This window comes from Neovison vison, chromosome 5, assembly GCF_020171115.1.
Source record: "Neovison vison isolate M4711 chromosome 5, ASM_NN_V1, whole genome shotgun sequence".
NCBI lineage: Eukaryota > Metazoa > Chordata > Mammalia > Carnivora > Mustelidae > Neogale > Neogale vison.
Genome location: NC_058095.1, coordinates 103,684,574 through 103,704,507, shown reverse-complemented (window position 1 = coordinate 103,704,507; position 19,934 = coordinate 103,684,574). Strand labels below are relative to the sequence as shown.

General features: G+C 41.2%; 1 protein-coding gene and 1 non-coding gene across 2 annotated transcripts in view; one reads left to right on the top strand and one right to left on the bottom strand.

The window, feature by feature from the left end:
* The window catches only part of FOXO1 (forkhead box O1), a 99,327-nt gene that overhangs the window by 48,290 nt on the left and 31,103 nt on the right, over positions 1–19,934 (top strand). The window lies entirely within an intron of this gene.
* On the bottom strand, positions 16,021–16,127 carry LOC122908051. Its single transcript, XR_006384854.1, has one exon. It is a non-coding gene; the product is annotated as a U6 spliceosomal RNA (small nuclear RNA).

Genomic DNA, 19,934 nt, shown 5'->3' with positions numbered 1-19,934 from the left:
GGGAGCCGGACACAGGGCTCCATCCCAGGACCCTGAGATCATGACCTGAGCCGAAGGCAGATGGCTCAATTACTATTAGCTTTAAGCACCAGCTGTGACACGCTGGACTTTGTAGAATTGTAATGCAGCATCTATAGACAGATTGAAATTTACCTCAGAATATCCTGGAAGTTACTCACTTATTCCTTAATAAGGGAACAAAATGATATGATTAAGTGGTGGATTTTAAGAGTATTTTTCTGTTTTAGTTACTTCTTTTAATATTGACTTTTTCTACAGCATGTGGTTTTGCAGGCTGAGAAAAAGAACTGGATTACAGTTAATCAAAAGTGTGTGTGTGTGTGCTTGCATGCATTTTGAATAAGTTGCAGTTTTGTTAATCTGAAAGCACACTTAAAAGGACTTTAACATAGGACTCATGGGTGGCTCAGTCGGTTAAGCATCTGGCTTTGGCTCAGTCTTGATCTCAGGGTGCTGGGATTGAGCCCTGCTTTGGGTTCCCTACTCAGTGGGAACCCTGACCTTCCCCTTCCACTCATGTTCTCCTTTTCTCTCTCTCTCTCTCAAATAAATAAATAAATAAAATCTTTTTTTTTTTTTTTTTAAAGAACTTTAATATAACTAAGCATAATTAGTTTTCCTAGGAATGCCCTTTCTTTTGCTGTTAGAAACTTCAAAGTTTTAGAAAATGTTAAATCATATTTTTTTGAGTAAACAATGAGGAACAGCACTACCCAGTATTATTTGTTGGTTTTTTAGTGAATCACAAAATATGTACCAGTTTTTAAATTCTGGAAACAAAAAAGAGTTCAGGTTTCTATGGCATTTAACAAATGTGATTATTCATAGCAAAATTTGCATTCCTGAAGCAGTTTAGAAGGAAAGAATTTCTGTCAAAGAGGAACCAGTTGGATTTTAGGAGGAATGAAACATAGAGCTGGTTAACTCTCTATAATGTTAAATACATACACTTTCAGTGTCTGTCTGCGGGGGGGGGGGTAATGTTTTAATCCAGTGGCTTGTGGTTTATTCTTCCACATAGAACTGTATTTAGGGATGGCAGTAATATTTACAAATATGTGAACAAATAGAGAGCTGTTTGGTTTAGAGCCATATTGCCTGTTAGGACATTTTCAGAGAAACCTTTCTGCAGGAAAGCGCTCTGATGATTAGCCTCACCTTTCAGTCATCTGCATATGGGTTGTGTATCTCCCCTTTCATTGATGCTGGTGGCTTGGTGTCGTTGCCTAGTACTGCTCTGATACTGGGCTGAAAGCATCTGACTCAGTTGTAGTAGAGATATGTAGAACACCTAGGAAGGTGAACATATGAAGAGAACCACATATGGAAAATAACTATGTATTCCAAAGTTTAGGAGAATTAGAAAAAAAATTATCCTGTCAAGGTAATTATGAAATATTGGGAGTTACATGTGGTCATAGGTGCACATGAACACATGTGCACACGTACACACACACACACACACAGTACCACTGTTCAGATTTTCCAGAAGGTGGACTTGCAGGAACAAGTAACATGCAACTCTTACACACTTAAAAAGTGTTCATATAAAGTAAGTGCTTCTTGGGTGGCAAGTTCTTTGTTTTTTGTTTTTTGTTTTTTTCCCCCTATAATCGAGCTGGAAACAATTCAGGCTAATTCTATCAGTTTAAACCTAAATCAGACATTAAAAAAACAAAGCAAAACACCTTTTTATCCCCGTTTGGCACAAAAGTGTTTAGGGTATGTCTTGGTGGCCACACCAGCATCTACTGTTAGAAGCTCCTCTAGTTGGCTTTCACTTCCTCAGCACACATGTTAACCCATGCTCTCCATTCCCTCCCCATAAAACCCCTTACTGCTTGAGCTACCCTCTGCCTTAGTTGATTTTCTTTTGAAACTTCGTTGTGCTTTTTCAGACATGTTTGTGCAGTTTTACGTGTTTTCCCAATTAATAAAAATTATTGAATGAAGCCATTAAATACGAATGAAATAATGGTTTTTAGGAAAACTACGTTGAACATTTTGGGAAGACTTAAGTTGCTATTAAGTTAGGTGTGATCAGACCCTATAAAAGATTGGGGGGAAAGCATGAAGAATGCTGTAGTTGGATTGCTATGCTAGGGGCAGATTCCTTCTCCACTTTAGAGAAATAAAAAGTGCAAGGATTTGGTGACAGTGCATTATAGATTGATAAAGAAAGACTAGAAATCCAACCGGAGGACCTTGCCTCAAAGAAACTTTTTGTTGTTGTTGTTATTTTGTTTTTTTACTTTATCTCAAGCACTTTTACATGTATATTTTTAAGTTAAATGTTTAAATCCTATATTCCTTTAAAAAAATTCTGTACTTTTTTTTTTGTGGGGGGGGTTAATGTCTGACCAAGGAGGGTTTTGATCTAGTTTGGATTTGATTTGGATAACAGACCTGTTTTGACCTAAGGGTCAGTGTTACTAAGAATATCAACTACTGGGATGCTTGAGTGGATCACTGGGTTGAGTGTCTGACTTGTGGTTTCAGCTCAGGTCATGATCTTAGGGTCATGAGATCAAGCCCCATGTTTGGCTCTGTACTCTGCAGGGAGTCTGCTTGAGGTTCTCTCTCTGCCTATCCTCCTGCTTGTGTATTCTTGCCCCCCCCATTAAAAAATCTTAAAAAAACAAAAAACACAAACTACTAAAAAGCCCCATCACCTACTTTGTGATATGTCTTGTTTCACCTTATCACCATGTATTGAAGTGGTAGATTTATCTTTTAAGATCTGCTGAGAGAAGTAACATACAAATAAAAGGCATAGGCATAGTAAATTGAAAGAGACTTGAAAGATTATTAGCAGGGCCTTCAGTTAAATGACCAAGGAGATGGCCCTAACAGTGGTGTAGCTGTTGAGTGACTAAGACAGTGAGTGGGTGAGTTGAATGTGTTGTGTTCACATTCATCCCTTACTCATCCCACACAAAATTGCCTCTAGATTGGGACCTTGAACTCTGCGCCGATTTTATGGTAGTATGAGTAACATGCAGAAAATTGTGCTCATCAAGTCGACAAGCTTGGTAGTATGGTTTGATAGTTGGTAGTATGCTGTTTTTTATTGCATTTGGGACTATCTTACATGTGTCAGCTCAAAAGAATATGTTGTTAATCTCTGGTACAAATCCTGGAAAAGCCTTAAAATGATTGGCAGTTACTGGCCAGAGATGGTAAATCATGCCTGCTAGATAGGATGCATTGTGTTGGGATGAAATTAAAGTAACAGGTTTTTTTTTTTTTTTAATTTTTTTGTGATTTAAAAAATATATTTATTTTTATTTTTTGGAAAGATTTTATTTGAGAGGCAGAGAGCGAGCACATGAGCACACGAGCAGGGGGAAGGGGAGAGAGAGAAGAAGATTTCCTAGTATGCTGGGAGTCTGTCAGGACTCAGTCCCTGGACCCTAGGATCATGACCTAAGTGGAAGGCAGTTGCTTAACTGACGGAGCCACTCAGGTGCCCTATTTTTATATTTTTTTAAAGTAACTGTAGGACCAACGTGGGGCTTGAATTTACAACCCCAAGATCAAGAGTCTTTTACTCTTATCAACTGAGGCAGCCAGGTGCCCCTCTAAATGATTTTGTCTAGAAAAACATGGGCTTTAAAAAAAACTAGTATCAATTGAAGGTAAATACCTCTCTGTTGATATTTGAAATAATCTTTTATATTGCTTCTGTGAATTTCATTCTCTCTTACATTAAACATGTACATTTATTATGCATCTTCCCATATTCTTCTCATTGAACCCCAAGAGATCTGTATTAATGAGTTTTATGCTTTGAACTTAAACTTTTTTTCTTGTCCTCATAAGAGACTGGGGAGAAAAAGGAGGAGGGTTTTTCATATTTCCTTTGAGAGCTTTTTTTTTAATCTTATGAACCTATTTCTTTTGAGAATTTCTCAATTGCACAGCAGGCCTAATTTTTTTTGCAGATGACTAGTTTAAATACCTGAAAATAGATCCACTGTCCCTTGATTGTTTACTTCCCAGTTCCTTCACTAATCCTAGATGTAAGTTCATTATTAAATCTGAAGCTGGTTTAAAAAAATTTTTTTTAACTTAATTTGTATCTATGATGATGGAACTGAAAATAAAAAGAAAACCAGAATGCTTGTCTTTTGTGAAAGTTTACATGAGTTTTTTTCTGTGTGTGATTTCAGCCAGTGCCTGTTCACTTGAAAATTTATATATATAATAATTTCATTAACAACATACATTCTTCCAGGGATGTCTGGGTGGCTCAGTTGGTTAAGTGTCTGACTTCAGCTTAGGTCAGGATCCCAGGGTGCTAGGATTGAGCCCTGCATTGGGCTCCTTGCTCCATAGGGAACCTGCTTCCCCTTCTGCCTGCTGCTCCCCCTACTTGTGCATGCTTTCTCTCTCTCTCTCTCTGACAAATAAATAAAATCTTTAAAAAAATGGACTTCCATAGAGTTCCAGTTACCTTTTTTTTTTTTTTTTTAATGATTTTATTTTTAAGTGATCTCTGCACCTTATGTGGGACTTGAATTCATAACCCTGAGATCAGGAGTTGCATTCTGTGTGGGCTGAGCCAGCCAGGCACCCACCTTATTTTTTAACCATAAACCTTACAGTTTGTTTGTTTTTGGATTACCTAACAGGTCTGGACTGAGGATCTTTGATGATATGTCCATTTCAAGGTATTTATCTAGTCAAGATTAAAAAAAATTTTTTTACTCACTTGAGAGTGTGCCCACATGAGCGGTGGGGGAGAGGGAGAAGTGGACTCCCCACTGAGCAAGGAGCCCAGGAGGGGGATGCAGGGCTTTATCCCAGGACTTGGGGTCATGACCTGAGCTGAAGGCAGACATTTAACCATCTGAGTCTCCCAGGGACCCCTCAAGTCAAGATATTAATGGTTAAAAACTGTGCTTGTACAAAGATATAGTTAGTTATTGCGTTATCGTTTTCAAAAGAATAACATAGCACGAGTAACATCTTATAAAACATACACCAAAAAGTGCCAGTCTGACCAAAAAGAGCCATTTAACCACTGAGAATTTTAATAAGTATTCTGAAATGGAGTTATATTGAAGTGTCTGTGTTTAGTGTATTGGGCAGTTCAGAAGATTAATTTGTTCAGATTTGCTTGGAGACTTGATGAGAACAAATTTGGCTTTAAATTTGTGTTTATAATTATAAAAATGACTTAAAGAAAATTTGAAAAATAAGAGTCTGCTTTATTTCTTTAATGAAACACCTGAATGTTTTAGCTATTGCTTCTGCTTTCTGTGCATTGTCTTTTAAAAATCACTGCTTAATGCCATGTATAAAACTTGCCAACTTGCTTTTGATTAATAGAGTAAGTTCACTGAGGGAATAATGTAAAATATCATTGGCAGCGTGACTGGAAGTGGCTTGAGCAAGTAAAACTTAGCTTCAAGTCAGCAGCTAAATAAACAGAAAAGAAGCATGCCTCATTGTAGGGATTCATATTTAATATCTCCTAAATGCTGGACTTTAAGCAAACCAATTTATTATTTGTCATTTGGTAGAAGTTAAGAGTCTGGTGAAGGGGGAGATGAGTGCAGAGCAGGCAAACGGGGGGGGGGGGGTTGCGTTATAGTTAGTGCCTGTGGGATAATTTTATACACAGACTGGATATGGCTCAGGCTCATGTTTTCAGGCATTATTTCTGTGCAGGCATTGATCTTGGATTTTCTTTTTTAGTTTTTATTTGTAGCGGATTTCTTGAAGAAGGGCCACTGTTTGATTGGTTGTTAATCATTTAGAATTTGTGGGGCACCTGGGTAGCTCATTTGGTTAAGTGGCTGCCTTCAGCTCAGATCATGATCTCCAGGTCTTGGGGTCCTGTGATCCTGGGATCAAGCCCCGAATAGGGCTTCCTGCTCAGCGGGGAGTCTGCTTGTCTGCTTCTCCCTCTCTCTCTCTGCCCCTCCCCCTGCTTGTGCTCTCTCTCTGTCACACTCTCTCAAATAAATAAATAAAATCATTTAAAAAATTATCTAGACTTTGTTATGATTAGGAAGTCTAAATAAAATATTGGGTCTGTTAGATTTGATTTGGTCAGAAATTTGAATGCTTGGTTTCATGGATTGCCTTTTAATCCTCATTGGTGATATGCAAATTGAGCTACGGTGTTAAATATGAACAGTACCTTAGGAGTAAATTAGACAGTTTGGAAGCTCCATTAACTCTTTCGGAGTACTAGGCTGCTGTTTAGTCTACCCAAACAGTAATTTACTAAGTTTAGCATACCCAGACAGTAATTTGCAAAGTAATACCTTGAAGATGCTAGAAAGAGTTAATGAAGCTTCTGAAGTACCTAGGGTTTTCTTGGAGAGCCTGCTTCAGCATTTACAGTGGTTGTACTTGAGAAAAAATGTCTTTAAATTGAATGCCTATTGCAGGAATTGTTGCTAAATTTATGCTCCCATCTTTCCATTTTTATCTAGTTCCTACCCTGTCCTCCACCCTTTTTTGCAAGACTCCTTTTCCTTATTCTGAGTAAGCGTTCCCCAGGGTTCAGTCCTTTGGTTTCTCTCCTCACTGGGGTTAGCCAGGTGAGAACAAACACATGGTTTCTGGAGATCCATTTAGTTCTTGCTGTCTTGTTCACCTCCTGTATTCTTCTGTATCTGCGTCTTCCCATCTTTGTCCCGAGCTTTAGACTGATTTTTCATCCAGCTGGTGACCACGTGGTGTTGAACTCACCTTCCTCCTTAAAACCAGTTTCCCCTACTGCCTACATTATATTTTGAGTCGCACTTACCACCATTCTTTCAAAAGTCTCATCCTGGAGCTCTGGAAAACAACTCCTCCCGTCACCTGCAGCCCCTCTGTCAAGTGTCAGGATGGAACTCTCTTGGAGTTTTGTGTCTCTCCTTCCCAGTGGTGCTCACCATCTCCTGTCTGGACCTCTACACTGGGCTTGCTGCCTCCAGTTTCCTTCTTCTTCACTCTACCCTGGACTGGCTACCAGAACAGATTTCTTTACATGTCACTTTAATCATATCATTTATCTCAAACACCTTCAGACACTCTGCTGGCGTTCCAGGCTACTCACCATCTGAAAGGCCCAGCTTTCCAGCTTCCTTTCCTATAGACTCTTCTACCAGCCCACCTTGCATGCTGTAAGACACTCCCCTGTCCCCTACAGTTTTACAGTTACTCATTCTCCACTCCCAGCCAGACATGCCCTTTTCCTTGTCCATGCTGATCTGTCTGGAACTGTTCACTGGAAGACGTCAGGCTCAGGAAGGTGTATTCCGCAAGATTCCGTGTGTTTGAATTTCAGTAAAGAAAACTGGTTTGTGTGGTAGAAGGCAGAACACTGGAGAAGGGGCTGCTGAGTAAGAGAGCCTCCTGCTAGGGTTCTGGAATTGCTTGCGGGGGTGCGGGGGGGTTGCATGGGGATAAACACGTAAAAATTCGTATAGCTGTACCCAGCAGGTATCAGCTCTTGGCTTAATGTAAATTAACCTCAGTGAAACAGACTAGAACAGTGCCCACCTTCTGTGGGCTGTGATGGGCTTAAATTAGTTAATGGGTTTAAAATGCCAGGCATAGAGACTCGCACATGGGAAAAATTACCCATGCTGCAGTTGTTTTTCTCCTTCTGAAGTGTGGAACAGCTATTCTCCAACAAGACTAATTTGCAAATAATTTGACCTTGAAGACCTTTTTTTTTGGTATTCTTTTCTTCACTTGAATCTTTTATTGCCATGTTTATTGCTTAGTTGATATTGTTGATTTAATGTGGATACCTGCTTGTATTTTTTAGCATATACTTTTGATGGTCAGTAGAAATAGTGGCAAGTGTGGTGTGTTATGGAATGCTTGCAATAGTTTTAATGTTTCTTTAACCCCCAAAACATTGTGCACATCAAAAGAAGAATTTTGGTTTTGTTTTAAAAGTATTTTATGCAAACTTAACTTTTATTTCCCTGAGTATTCTCATTACTAGGGAAGCGTAAATGGGACTTAGGGGAAGGCATATTATATAGCTCAATGTAGGGAAGACTTTATTAGAAGAGCTGTTAAAATGGGCTTAAATGATTTTTAAATAATAAATGTCTTGCAGGATGGTGGTTAGCAAACTTCAGGGTGTGTATGAATTGCCTGGGGATCGTGTACAAATGTAGGTTCTGACTCACTAGGTCTGAGGTGAAGCCTAAGGTCGTGCATTTGCAACCAGCTTTCAGGTGCTGTTGCGGGTCTCTGGACCACACTTTGAGTAGCAGGGAATGAGTGACATTATGGAGGGCAAAGCAAGAACAACTTAGAACTTAGCTCATGAAAACTGCCCCACTAGTTTGGGTGGATAGTGACTGGGTGAGCCATATTTGTGTAAATATTCCTGAAAGAACCCATTCAAGAAAGTACTAACTCTTTTAAAGTTTTAATGTCAAGTGAATTTTTTTTTCATACTAGTGGGCTAGACTGGTTTATTTCATCAGTTTGTTTTTGTTCCCTCTTGAAAATAATGTTGTATTAGTTGAAAGGGTCATGAATTCAATCAGAACTTTTAGGGAAAGAAATTTAAAAATAACTTGCAATCATTTGTGACTGCCCCTCCTTAAAAATAAAATTAAAAACCCAGAAAAACTGAACTAAATACCACTGGCAAGACAGTCCTTCCCCATTTGTCACCATATTCCATGAACAATACTTGACAAAATCACCGCCACTCTGCGGTATGCCATTTAAAGAGCCAATTTCACTACTTTGTGTTTTCTCTCTTATGGCGGGGTAAATTTCCATTCCCCTTCTCTGAATTGGGACCTCTTTTATTCCGTTGTTCCCTCTTGCTTATCATATTCTTGACTCAGTAGAGGATGATTCTATACCCTGTCAGACTTCAACATCTGTCAGGCTATGATTTGAGAAAAATCCAAGTTACAAATTGACGATGAGCTCCAACCCTTTGATGTTGGGAGAGCAGTGCTGTGAGAGGACTTGTCCCCAGAGCAGCGCCTGCCAGGCTGCTGCTAGCCTGCCTGCTGTTACAGGGTAACAGGAAGAACGCGGCTCTGCCTGCTGGCTCTTGGGCACATTCCTTTCTGTTTGGGACTGAGGTACCAGACGCACACAGTATTAAATTACTTAATGAAGATTTTCTAGCACATCTCTAATACTTTCGAGAGGCCTTCTCAGCACAAGAAGGGTGTGTGGGCAGAGGGCTTGAGAGGAGAAGGAGAGAGGGGAGATTTCACACTGGTGAATGGGGTCCTCCAGGATTCTCAGGATGCATGTGAGTGCTCCAAGGCCGGCTGTTTCTTTTCATCCCTGAATTGGCAGAAGGGACTGATGCATGCTCAAGGGAAGGTTCTTTAGAGGGCAGGACCCATTACCAGGGTTTTGGCTTCAACCTTGATACAGCGTTGCCATTTACAGTCTGACACAGGAGACTTTGTTCAAAATTTTTTTTAAAGGGGGCGCCTGGGTGGCTCCCTGGGTTTAAGCCTCTGCCTTCAAGTCAGGTCATGATCTCAGGGTCCTGGGATCGAGCCCCACATTGGGCTCTCAGCTCAGCGGGGAGCCTGCTTCCCCTCTCTCTCTGCCTACGTCTCTGCCTACTTGTGACCTCTGTCTGTCAAATGAATAAATAAAATCCTTTTTAAAAATGTGTGTTTTTTTTTTTAAAGAAGATTTTATTTACTTACTTGACACAGACAGCACAAGCAGGGGGAGGGTAGAGGGAGAAGCAGGCTCCCCACCCAGCAGGGAACCGGATGAGCATGAGGGGGGCTTGATCCCAGGACTCCAGGATCATGACTTGAGTGGAAGGCAGATGTTGAGCTGACTGAGCCACCAAGGTGCCCAGGAGACCTTGTTTAAACTATGATTAAGGGCCTCCACGTGGTGGGCTGTGGTTTACAGGCCCTGATAACTTAGAGGGATGCAGCTCACACTGATAAAAGTGGGCTCCAGTGGTCTCTGTCAGAATCAGATGTAATTGAATTATGTAGATGGTTCCAGTAACAAAGGTGGTTCACCTCCCTTTCACCTTACTGGAGAGATCTCTGTCTTAGAGACCAAGAACATACAGAAAGACTGGGTGGCCATGAACTTGTCTCTTACATTAAACTCTGTGAGATTTTTCTGTAATAATAAGAATAGTGATCCTAAATACACAGGGTTATTGTTAGGATTGATTGGGATAATAATGTATAGAAGACTGGAACTTAAAGTTTTAATCTCACACACATATTTGTAAATAATCATCTTCCAGGGTTTTGCTTTGTGTAATTAGTCCTCCCCATGTGATCAGTACTAAATTGGGAGAAAAAAGGCAACCCATTCCTGCTTACACAGTGCTGGTGGAGATATGGAGTATTTTGGGATGCTGTGCTGTCTTCAGACAGAATGAGGCTAACATGAGGGAAGACAGAAGAGGATTAGTGAGATGGCACTGGGGACAGTGAAGAGAACGGTTGTGTGTATTGCAGACTTTCCTTCCTAAATACCATAGTGCTTAGGAGATTATGAAGAAATCAAGAACTATGTGATATTTAAGAAGTGAGTGTGACTGGGGCGCCTGGGTGGCTCAGTGGGTTAAGCCGCTGCCTTTGGCTCAGGTCATGATCTCAGGGTCCTGGGATCGAGTCCCACATCGGGCTCTCTGCTCAGCAGGAGCCTGCTTCCCTCTCCCTCTCTGCCTGCCTCTCTGACTACTTGTGTTCTCCCTCTGTCAAATAGCTAAATAAAATCTTAAAAAAAGAAAGAAAGAAAGAAGTGAGTGTGACTTCCATGTGTTGTTGGCTTAGAATGTAAGCCAACTGACAAGAGAGCCCACCAGTGATGTGTGTGTGTATTTAGCACCATGTGAATTTGGGATTGGTTGGTTCAGTTGGAGAAGGTGGCCCTGACCCTAACAGTGATAATCCTGCCCTTGAACCTCACTGAGCCAGCCCCTGAGCTGCTAAGGAGCTCAAGTACATGATCTATTGTCCTCAGTTTATAGTGGAAGAAACAGAAGGGTTAAATAATTTATCTAAGGTCATACAACTTGCAACTGGCAGGCATTTGAGTAAAGATCTCTAAAGAAAGCCACGTTGCATCCTAAGGCTAGGTTTTAAAATTTTATTCCTCAGATATGGATTAGCCCACAAAGACTTGAGGATAGTCTTCAGAAGGCTTATGTTTTCACTAAGGCACCATGAGACCAGGGACAGAAATGGTAGTACTGTTAATAATTTTGTACCTAGATTAGAACAACCCAGCTCCATTGTCTTGGCCCAGGCAGCTGGGCTATCAGAATGAAAGCCTCAGGACTCCTGGAAAACAACACAGTGCCCATTTGAGAGCAGATGAGTGTTACTTTCTTTTCTGTAAGGAAAGATGAGCTTTCATGCAAATGAATAGTAGGTCCATTTGGCCACTCAAGAGGACTTAAATCAGATTCCATAACTATCAACCTTTACTGTCTCTTTGTTATATGACAAAACACATAGACTGTGTTATTCCCCGCTGAGCCCAGAGCAAATTCTGTTGTACTAAATAATCACACTGCTTTTATACTTAATTGGACTGAAACTCCTTCCTCCCCTCTGAAAAATTCTATTCACATTTCTACAGACCCAGTCAATCACCAGAAGGAGAATTCAAATGTCAGTGTTTTGGGGGAACCTGCCTACACTGTGGTGAGAATGCAAGCTGGTGCAACCACTCTGGAAAACAGCATGGAGGTTCCTCAAAAACTTGAAAATAGAGCTATCCTATGACCCAGCAATAGCACTACTAATTATTTACCCTAAAGATACAAATGTAGTTTGTAGATCTGAAGGGGCACGTGCACCCGAATGTTTATAGCAGCAATGTCCACAATAGCCAAACTATGGAAAGAACCTAGATGTCCATCAACAGATGAATGGATAAAGAAGAAGTGGCATATATACACAATGGAATACTATGCAGCCATCAAAAGAAATAAAATCTTGCCATTTGTGACGACGTGGATGGAACTAGAGGGTATTATGCTAAGCGAAATAAGTCAATCAGAGAAGGACAATTATCATATGATCTCCCTGATATGAGGAAGTTGAGAGGTGACGTAGGGGGTTTTGGGGGTTAGGAAAAGAATAAATGAAACAAGATGGGATCAGGAGGGAGACAAACCATAAGAGACTCTTAATCTCACAAAACAAACTGAGGGTCGTCTGGGGGTGAGGGGTAGGGAGAGGGTGGTGGGGTTATGGACATTGGGGAGGGTATGTGCTCTGGTGAGTGCTGTGAAGTATAAACCTGGCGATTCACAGACCTGTACCCCTGGGGCTAATAATACACTATATGTTGATTTAAAAAAAAAAAAAAAAAAGGAAAGAAAAATGTCACTGTTTTGTAGCTAGCAGACCAAGTTGTGAAATAAATATACCTTGAAATGTAACTTTCATACTTTGTGTTTTTTATGCCTTGATACTTGGTATGGTTCATGGATTGGATGGATGGCATCAGCATCACCAGGGAGCTTGTTAGAATCTAAGGCTTGATCCCAGGCATACTGAATCAGCCTGTCTTTTGACAAGATCCTGGGTGATTCCTATGCATGTTCAAGTATGAGAAGCACTGGTTTTTATGGTACACAACCCCCTCCAAGTTAAGGGTTAAGCTTACTGAATGGAAGCTTTCTTCTTCTCTACAAAGTTCATTTCAAGGATAAAATTTTGTATTTTGAGCCCTAAAGAATAGAAATGTCAGGCTTGGCTGTTTAGCATCAAGGGGCATCTTTCCATTTCTAACATAGTCTGAATTATTTATTAAACCTCTTAATCTCAGTTTTTCTATACTGTCTTTGTATTCTGTTTGTAATGTAAAGCTAGTAGGGTGTTTCTTTATTTGGGGGGAGAAGAGTTAATCTTGGCCTCTTGAGAGTATACAAATATCAACCAAATTACAGACATATCTCCTGTCCATCCCACTCAAGAGGGAAGCTGGTAACCACTCATCGTATCCCGCTGGCTTCTCCAGCAGCACATCTTTTCTCTGGGCTCCCACCTCTTGGTTTATTGTCTATGCATCCTCCCCTCTTAGCAGGTAACCTGGACCTGACTCCTGTCACTTACTGCCTTTGTAACCAGGGCCTCAGTTTCCTCACCCCCACAATGAAGGTGTTGGATTCCTACACTCCGGAGAGCCTCACCAGCCCATTTTTTGCCCTCTCCAGCCAGCTCTTCCATGACCTGTGGCCACGTCTGCCTGAGCTCCTGACACCTCTTCTTTCTTCTCTTACCTTCCTTCTCTACCCCTACTGCCCTGCCTTCTGCTAGGCTCTTCTGCTCTCACACATCTCCTTAAACTCCAGAATAGCCTAGAAGTGATCAATATGTGGTTTTTTTGTACTGTCAAGGAGGAGGGAGATTCCATGTTCAAGGACTCAGAGTTAACTTGTGAATTTATTTGAATTCATATTAAGTCTCCACTTGATGATTGTACAGTTCTCTCGGAAGTGCTTCAGGCAGAAGCACCCCTTTATGAAATAATGCCTCTCCCCCTCCTATTTTTAGGGAGGAGTCTCACTTAAGATTTTTAAATTCAGAGAAAGTAGGAAATCTTGGATCATTTTAGTGTTAGCTGTGGGTTGTTGTCAAGCTAGCCCTTGTCTAAGGGGACCTCATTAGGCAGTGCTCTATAATGGTGACAGGGCGGCTTAAAATGTCTAAGCAAATGTAAATGATCTCAGAGCCAGTAGTAGAGTTTCACTTGAAAGCCAATGAAACATCTAATTAAGGAGCAGAGAAGGATGTCAGAAGGATCCAAAGGCCTGCATTTTTGTTATATTGTGGTAGATTTTACTGGAAGCCAGAGGATTCTTTATATAATAAATCTGGAAAAAAAGAAGCAAATAACAAAAAATTTCCCTTTTCTTTACTTGTGGTGTAAACAGAAACAGCTCATAGATGGGAATATCCAATAGTTTGTATTACTTATTACCAGGTTCAAATTTGAACTTGAAATATTTTTTAAGATACGGGAGGAATAGGGAGAGAGAGAGAGAGGATCTTAAGCAGGCTCCATGCTCAGCACGGAGTTCTACGGGGCTAGATCCAAGGACCCTAAGATCATGACCTGAGCTGAAATCAAGAGTTGGACAGTTAACCGACTGAGCCACCCAGGTGCCTGAAACTTACAATATTTTTTAAGCACATTCTAGAGTGGTAAAAGCTTTTCTTTACAACATGTATAATTATCTTGCTAACCTTTTTTAACATTACATAAGGAGAAAACAGTAAGATCTTGGAATGATTGTAAACTGGCACTTAAGACCCTGGAAGTGAACTGTTTTCTAATTACTGTATTATATGTGTGACTCGATTCCGTACTCCTCCTCCTTGGATCTTAGGTTTTTAAATAGTCTTATTCAAAATGCTTCCTTCTATTCTTGAGGCATAGTTGATATTTTAGCAGTGTTCAGTTTTATATACATAATTGTTGTGTAGGCTGTGAAATTATTGCTTATTAGATTGGTAATATTATAAGCTATGTACCTTTTAATTATGTTTAATAGTGTGAGACCCAGAAATGCCCCCTGTGTATTCCTTTAATACTTCATGGCAGGACAGTAGGGGCGCACCATCACTGTAATGTATTAAAAGGAACTGGGAAATGGGAATTGGGGTTATCGAGACTGGAAAACATGAGAAAGTAACTTGTAGATTCTTTCTGGTGATGAAAGGTTTGGTTTCCTGACTGTTGAGTCCTGCAGAAGGACGAACAAGGGTAAGGCAGAGTTTTAGTCCTTCAGGAGCTCACAAACCAGGCAGAGCTCAGTTGATGTTACAGTTCTAGCTGTTGGATTTGAGCTATTCAGAAAATATGAGGCATGTAGAAATCCAGGCATTCTTCTGTCTTGCTTTCACTGCTGTTCAGAAAGCATATGTTCTTTGTTCTGGATCTGTGAAATATGGATTGATCTGTTGCTTTTCAAAATTTAAGATAACTCCCTGAAAGCTAGGGAGTAGGCCTGATTCACTAAGCAAATTGTGGACAGGAAGAACTTTATCTGTATCCTGAGTATTGATGGTCTGTCTCCCACCCCTCACCCCCAGAGGACTAGGTACACAGGTTCTCAAATTAATTTGTTTGGTGTTGAGTCATCTGAGAGCTTTTGGAGGAGGAGGTGAAAATAGCATGAGATTTAAATAAGATGGGCATTGCACATTACGGTGCCTCCAGCTTGGAAGAGTAAGATGTATATAGCGTTGTTGGATGAAGACGTCAGTCTCTGAGTATTCAGCACGCCTCATCATTTATTTCATTTAATCTACTTGTAAAGGGTTAACTAATTTATTGACCTATAGCAACCAAGAATTTTGAATCGTCTTTGCTCTAGTTTTAAGTTATGTGCATCCCCCAGGAGATACATAACCAGCAGCTTGTGGGGATGGGATGAGGAGGAAGAGAGATTGAGTAACACCGGCCATATTACAGTGGTGTGCACAACCTCTTGGGTTTTGTTTTTTAGTGGTGTTAACCCTGTTTTTTTGTTTTTTTTTTAAACTATAACTTTTTGTGCAGCTTTGGTTTTTGTTTTTAAAGTATGTGACCATTTATGTGCCATTCTAGAACTGTGAAAATAAGCTATGGTGAATAAAATCATAATCGAGGGTGCCATTGTTGGAGGAGTGGAGTTTGCAGAATGCTGCTGAATCAACAGGAAAAGAACACAAGGAAACATTCAGGAGTGACAGAAGTGTCCTTTTTCTTGATTGGGCTGGTGGGCCACAGGGTATGCAGTTGTCAAACTCAATCGTCTGTTAAGATCTGTGCATTTAGGGACGCCTGGGTGGCTCAGTTGGTTGGACGACTGCCTCCGGCTCAGGGCGTGATCCTGGAGTCCCAGGATCGAGTCCCACATCAGGCTCCCAGCTCCATGGGGGAGTCTGCTTCTCCCTCTGACCTTCTCCTCGCTCATGCTCTCTCTCACTGTCTCTCTCTCTCAAATAAATAAATAAAATCTTTAAAAAAAAAAATCTGTGCATTTAATTTACTATAAATTGTACCTTCTCCCATAGGGCACACTTCATGAATTTGTGTGTTATCCTTGCACAGGGGCCGTGTTAATCTTCTCTGTATCGTTCCACTATTAGTATATGTACTGCTGAAGCAAGTAGAGTGTAACCTCTCTTGTTACTTGAAATTTTAAAGTTTTTTTTCCCCCCATATGAGATTTAAACAATACGGTGATTGGAAAGATGATGCAGCCACACTTTGAAATATCTGTAATGATTTTGACATAACATAAAATAATGCATTGGAACTTCTTATCAGAAGTAGAATTTCACAGAAGTCATTGAAGGAAAAGGCCTTCGTTATCACATGTCTTCCTTCTGAGATATACGAGGGCAAGATTCAGTGTTTTTGTAGAAAAGTCCTGTTTCTCTTGGAGCTCTTGAAAAGGTAAAAAGTAACACATGCAAGATGAAAAGTATTTTAAATTTAGTATCATATATGAATTCCTACATCAGTGACCTTGTCAAGAATATGCAGAGACTTTTCTCACCATACCTCCTTATTCATGGAGTCACTGTGTACTATAACACATAGCCCGGGGGCTGGTGACCGAGCAGTACACAGCACTCAAAAAATTCATACCCATGTGGAGTTTACAGTCCCAGCAGGAGAGATAGATAATGATTAGATAAGTATAATGTGAAGTATATTATGGTGGTAAGTGCTTTGGAAAAAATTATGCAAGTCGGGCATCTGGGTGGCTCAGTTGGTTAAGTGTCTGTCTCTTGATCTCAGCTCATATCTTGATCTCATGGTTGTGAGTTCAAGCCCCATGGTGGGCTCCACGGTGGGCATGGAGCCTACTAAAAAAAATGTTAAGCAAGGAAAGTGGGGTTTGGGGCAACCCTGGATTTGAGGATGGCCTTAATTGGGGTACATTTATGCAGAGACCTGAAATGGTGAGGTCTTCTTTCAAATCTTGAACCACATACATAGATTTCTTCTTCACAAATATATATTTTTAAAGATTTATTTATTTGAGAGAGAGTGAGTGAGAGAGAGGTGGGGAAGGGCAGAGAGGGAGAGAGCGTCTTTTTTTTTTTTTTTTTAAAGATTTTATTTATTTATTTGACAGAGATCACAAGTAGGCAGAGAAGCAGGCAGAGAGAGAGAGGAGGAAGCAGGCTCCCTGCTGAGCAGAGAGCTGGATGCGGGACTGAATCCCAGGACCCTGGGATCATGACCCGAGCCGAAGGCAGAGGCTTTAACCCGCTGAGCCATCCAGGCACCCCTTGAGTGTGTCTTTTTTTAAAGATTTTTAAAATTTATTTGAGAGAGAGAGAGAGCATGAGCTGGAGAGAAGCAGAGGGAGAAGAGAGTTAGACTCCCCACTAAGCAGGGAGCCTAACGCATGGCTCAATACCAGGACCCTGGGATCATGACAGGACCCTAAGGGGGACGCTTAACCTACTGAGTCACCCAGGTGCCTGTGAGAGAGAGTCTTAAGCAGACTGCATGCTGAGTGCAGAGCCCAGCATGGGGCTGCATCCCATGATACTGAGATCATGACCTAAGCCCAAACCAAGAGTCAGATGCTTAACTGACTGTGCCATTCATGTGCCCTATCAGAAGTAAATATTAAGAAAAAACATAGTAAAAAAAAAAAAAAAAAGAAAAGAAAAAGGAAAAGAAAAAAACATAGTATACCAGCTCTTGAGGGCGATGTCATTCTCTCAGGATCCTGCACCCTCATGAAGTTTTTGAGCCCAAAGATGAGAGTAGCTGCTATTGAGTTGTTTGGCTTTGTTCTTAAGGAAACTAATTTCAGTTGCTTAATTTTATATTGAAGGCTTCAATGAAATGGGATATTTTTGCTATCAATTACTGAATAACAGAATATTCTGAAACTTAGAAAAGCTAAGCAACACAGTCTTTGTTTCAGTTTCTGTGTGGTCAGGAATCTGGGTCCTAGCTCAGCTGAGCGCCTGGAGGAGAGGAGATGACAGAGGGCCTGAATATCACGAGGAGAACCTGAGGGCGTCGTAAGAGTCTGTCCCCTGTGTGATGTCGTTCAGTAGTGACTCTGTATCTCTGCCAGTTGGCCTTGAGAGTTACAGTTCTTCTTATGCCCCAAGGAAGGAGAAGAAACTATTTCCTGACTTTTCATCCACTTATCCAATCAAATACAGCATACACCACGAGGAAATAAGAGTTGGCAAAAATAAAACAGTAGTAAAAATTACAAAATGACTGGCCTTGAAAGGTTTTACACTTTCTCTGTTCATGGGACCCATTGGGTGCTTCCTCTGGCAGCCTCCACTCTGCTTTCTGTCCTTTCCGGCACCTGGTTGGCCTGCTGGGTAAGGACAGCACTGGGATTCCTGTTCTGGGCCTTGGGCTACCTTGCGCACTAACCTACTAGTCACTCCCTCCATTACCGGCTGTCTCTGGAGCTTCAGTTTCTCAGAATTGCTGTTTGGCTGAAGCTCCTTGCCAATGATGGTTTCTTTTGTGGGGCTTTCCTTGTCCATGAGCGACTGTCTGTCTGGACCATGTCTGGACCTAGTTCTGGTGCTCTGTGTCTGGAAGGAGGGAAGCACGAGGAAACAGTCTTAAGTCACTGCCATCCTTCAGCAGCAAGGTACCACCATTCCCTCTTCCGAAGTGTGCATTCCCTCTTGGATTTCTCAGAGCTCCCCCTTCCTCCTCAGTTGTTGGCAGAAGGACCTCCTTATTTCTCAGTTGGCAGAGCAGAAATGATGGGCTTCTGTTGAATCTTGCCATTTCAGTTTGAGACTGCTAGTCCTCTTGGCCTCTGCTCGTTTTATATCCATTAGTCATGCTCTGGACCTCCAGAGGTCTTGCAGAAACCAATGCCTTGTGTTTTAGGCAATACCTGCCACCTTAAAAATCAGAAAGGGATGAAAGGAAGCGGACTGTAGACATTACATAGAAGAGGATTTTGCTGGCCAGTATATACAATGGAATGTTAAATGAAAAATTGTCAGGTGCCACGTGAAATGTTTAGTTAAATTAAGTTCACTCCCTTTCCCAAGCAATTTGATTTTCTTGAAGAAGACTGTGCAGAAGGCATCAGTGCAGCTCTTGGTATGTTACTGAAGCTGGAATGACATTTCAGCGTATCTCTACTTCCTCATCGTGCCTCTGCTCCCAGCAAGTCTGAACCATCGGAGCAAGTTCTGGACTTTGAGACTGCTGGACGACCTGTGCTGTGGAGATGGAAAGCTAACCTTTATCTGTTGCATTTTCTGGATTTGTGCTGTGTTTGGTTCATCTTTGATGTCGCTGGTTCTGGATCTAAGTTGACATAATTCTTGCTGGGCTACCGCTGGGGATAGTTAGAATCCGTCCTGCAGAGTGTTCTTAGGTACCTCCCTCTGTTTCCTCAGACTGGGTGGGATTACTAAAGTGGGGTCCTATTTTTTTTAGACTGACTTTTACAGGAGTTGAAAGGTCTTGGGAGGCCATCTATTTACTCGAGGGACAGACTGAGTAGCAGAGAGGCTAAGGCACATTATGCCCAAGATTGCCAGGCTGGTTAATGACACCAGGCAGAGTAGGATTTCTTGGCTGCCTGCACAGTATCCTCTCCTACACTTCTTCCCAGCTGTGTCGCCTTGAAAGCAGGCTGAAGGAAATCTCTGTTTCCATTTTGCACCCTTGACAGATGAACACTTCTCTAAAACTTGAGTTAGTTTAACTCTGGAAGGAGTGGGCCTTTGGATAATGGGCATTTTGGAAAGAAAGCTATTTGAGGAACGGTAACAGCCAGGATTCATTATGTAAGAAGGGACCCAAGAGTCTCAGCAAGGAGAGGATTTCCCTGTTCGTGGTATTTAAGTTGTGGTATGAATTCCTCCCATGGTGTTTGGTTTGCATCATTTGGCTTAGATATTGTTAGATGTTACTGGTCTAATCCAATTCCTTGTTTTATGAAAATAGGTTTT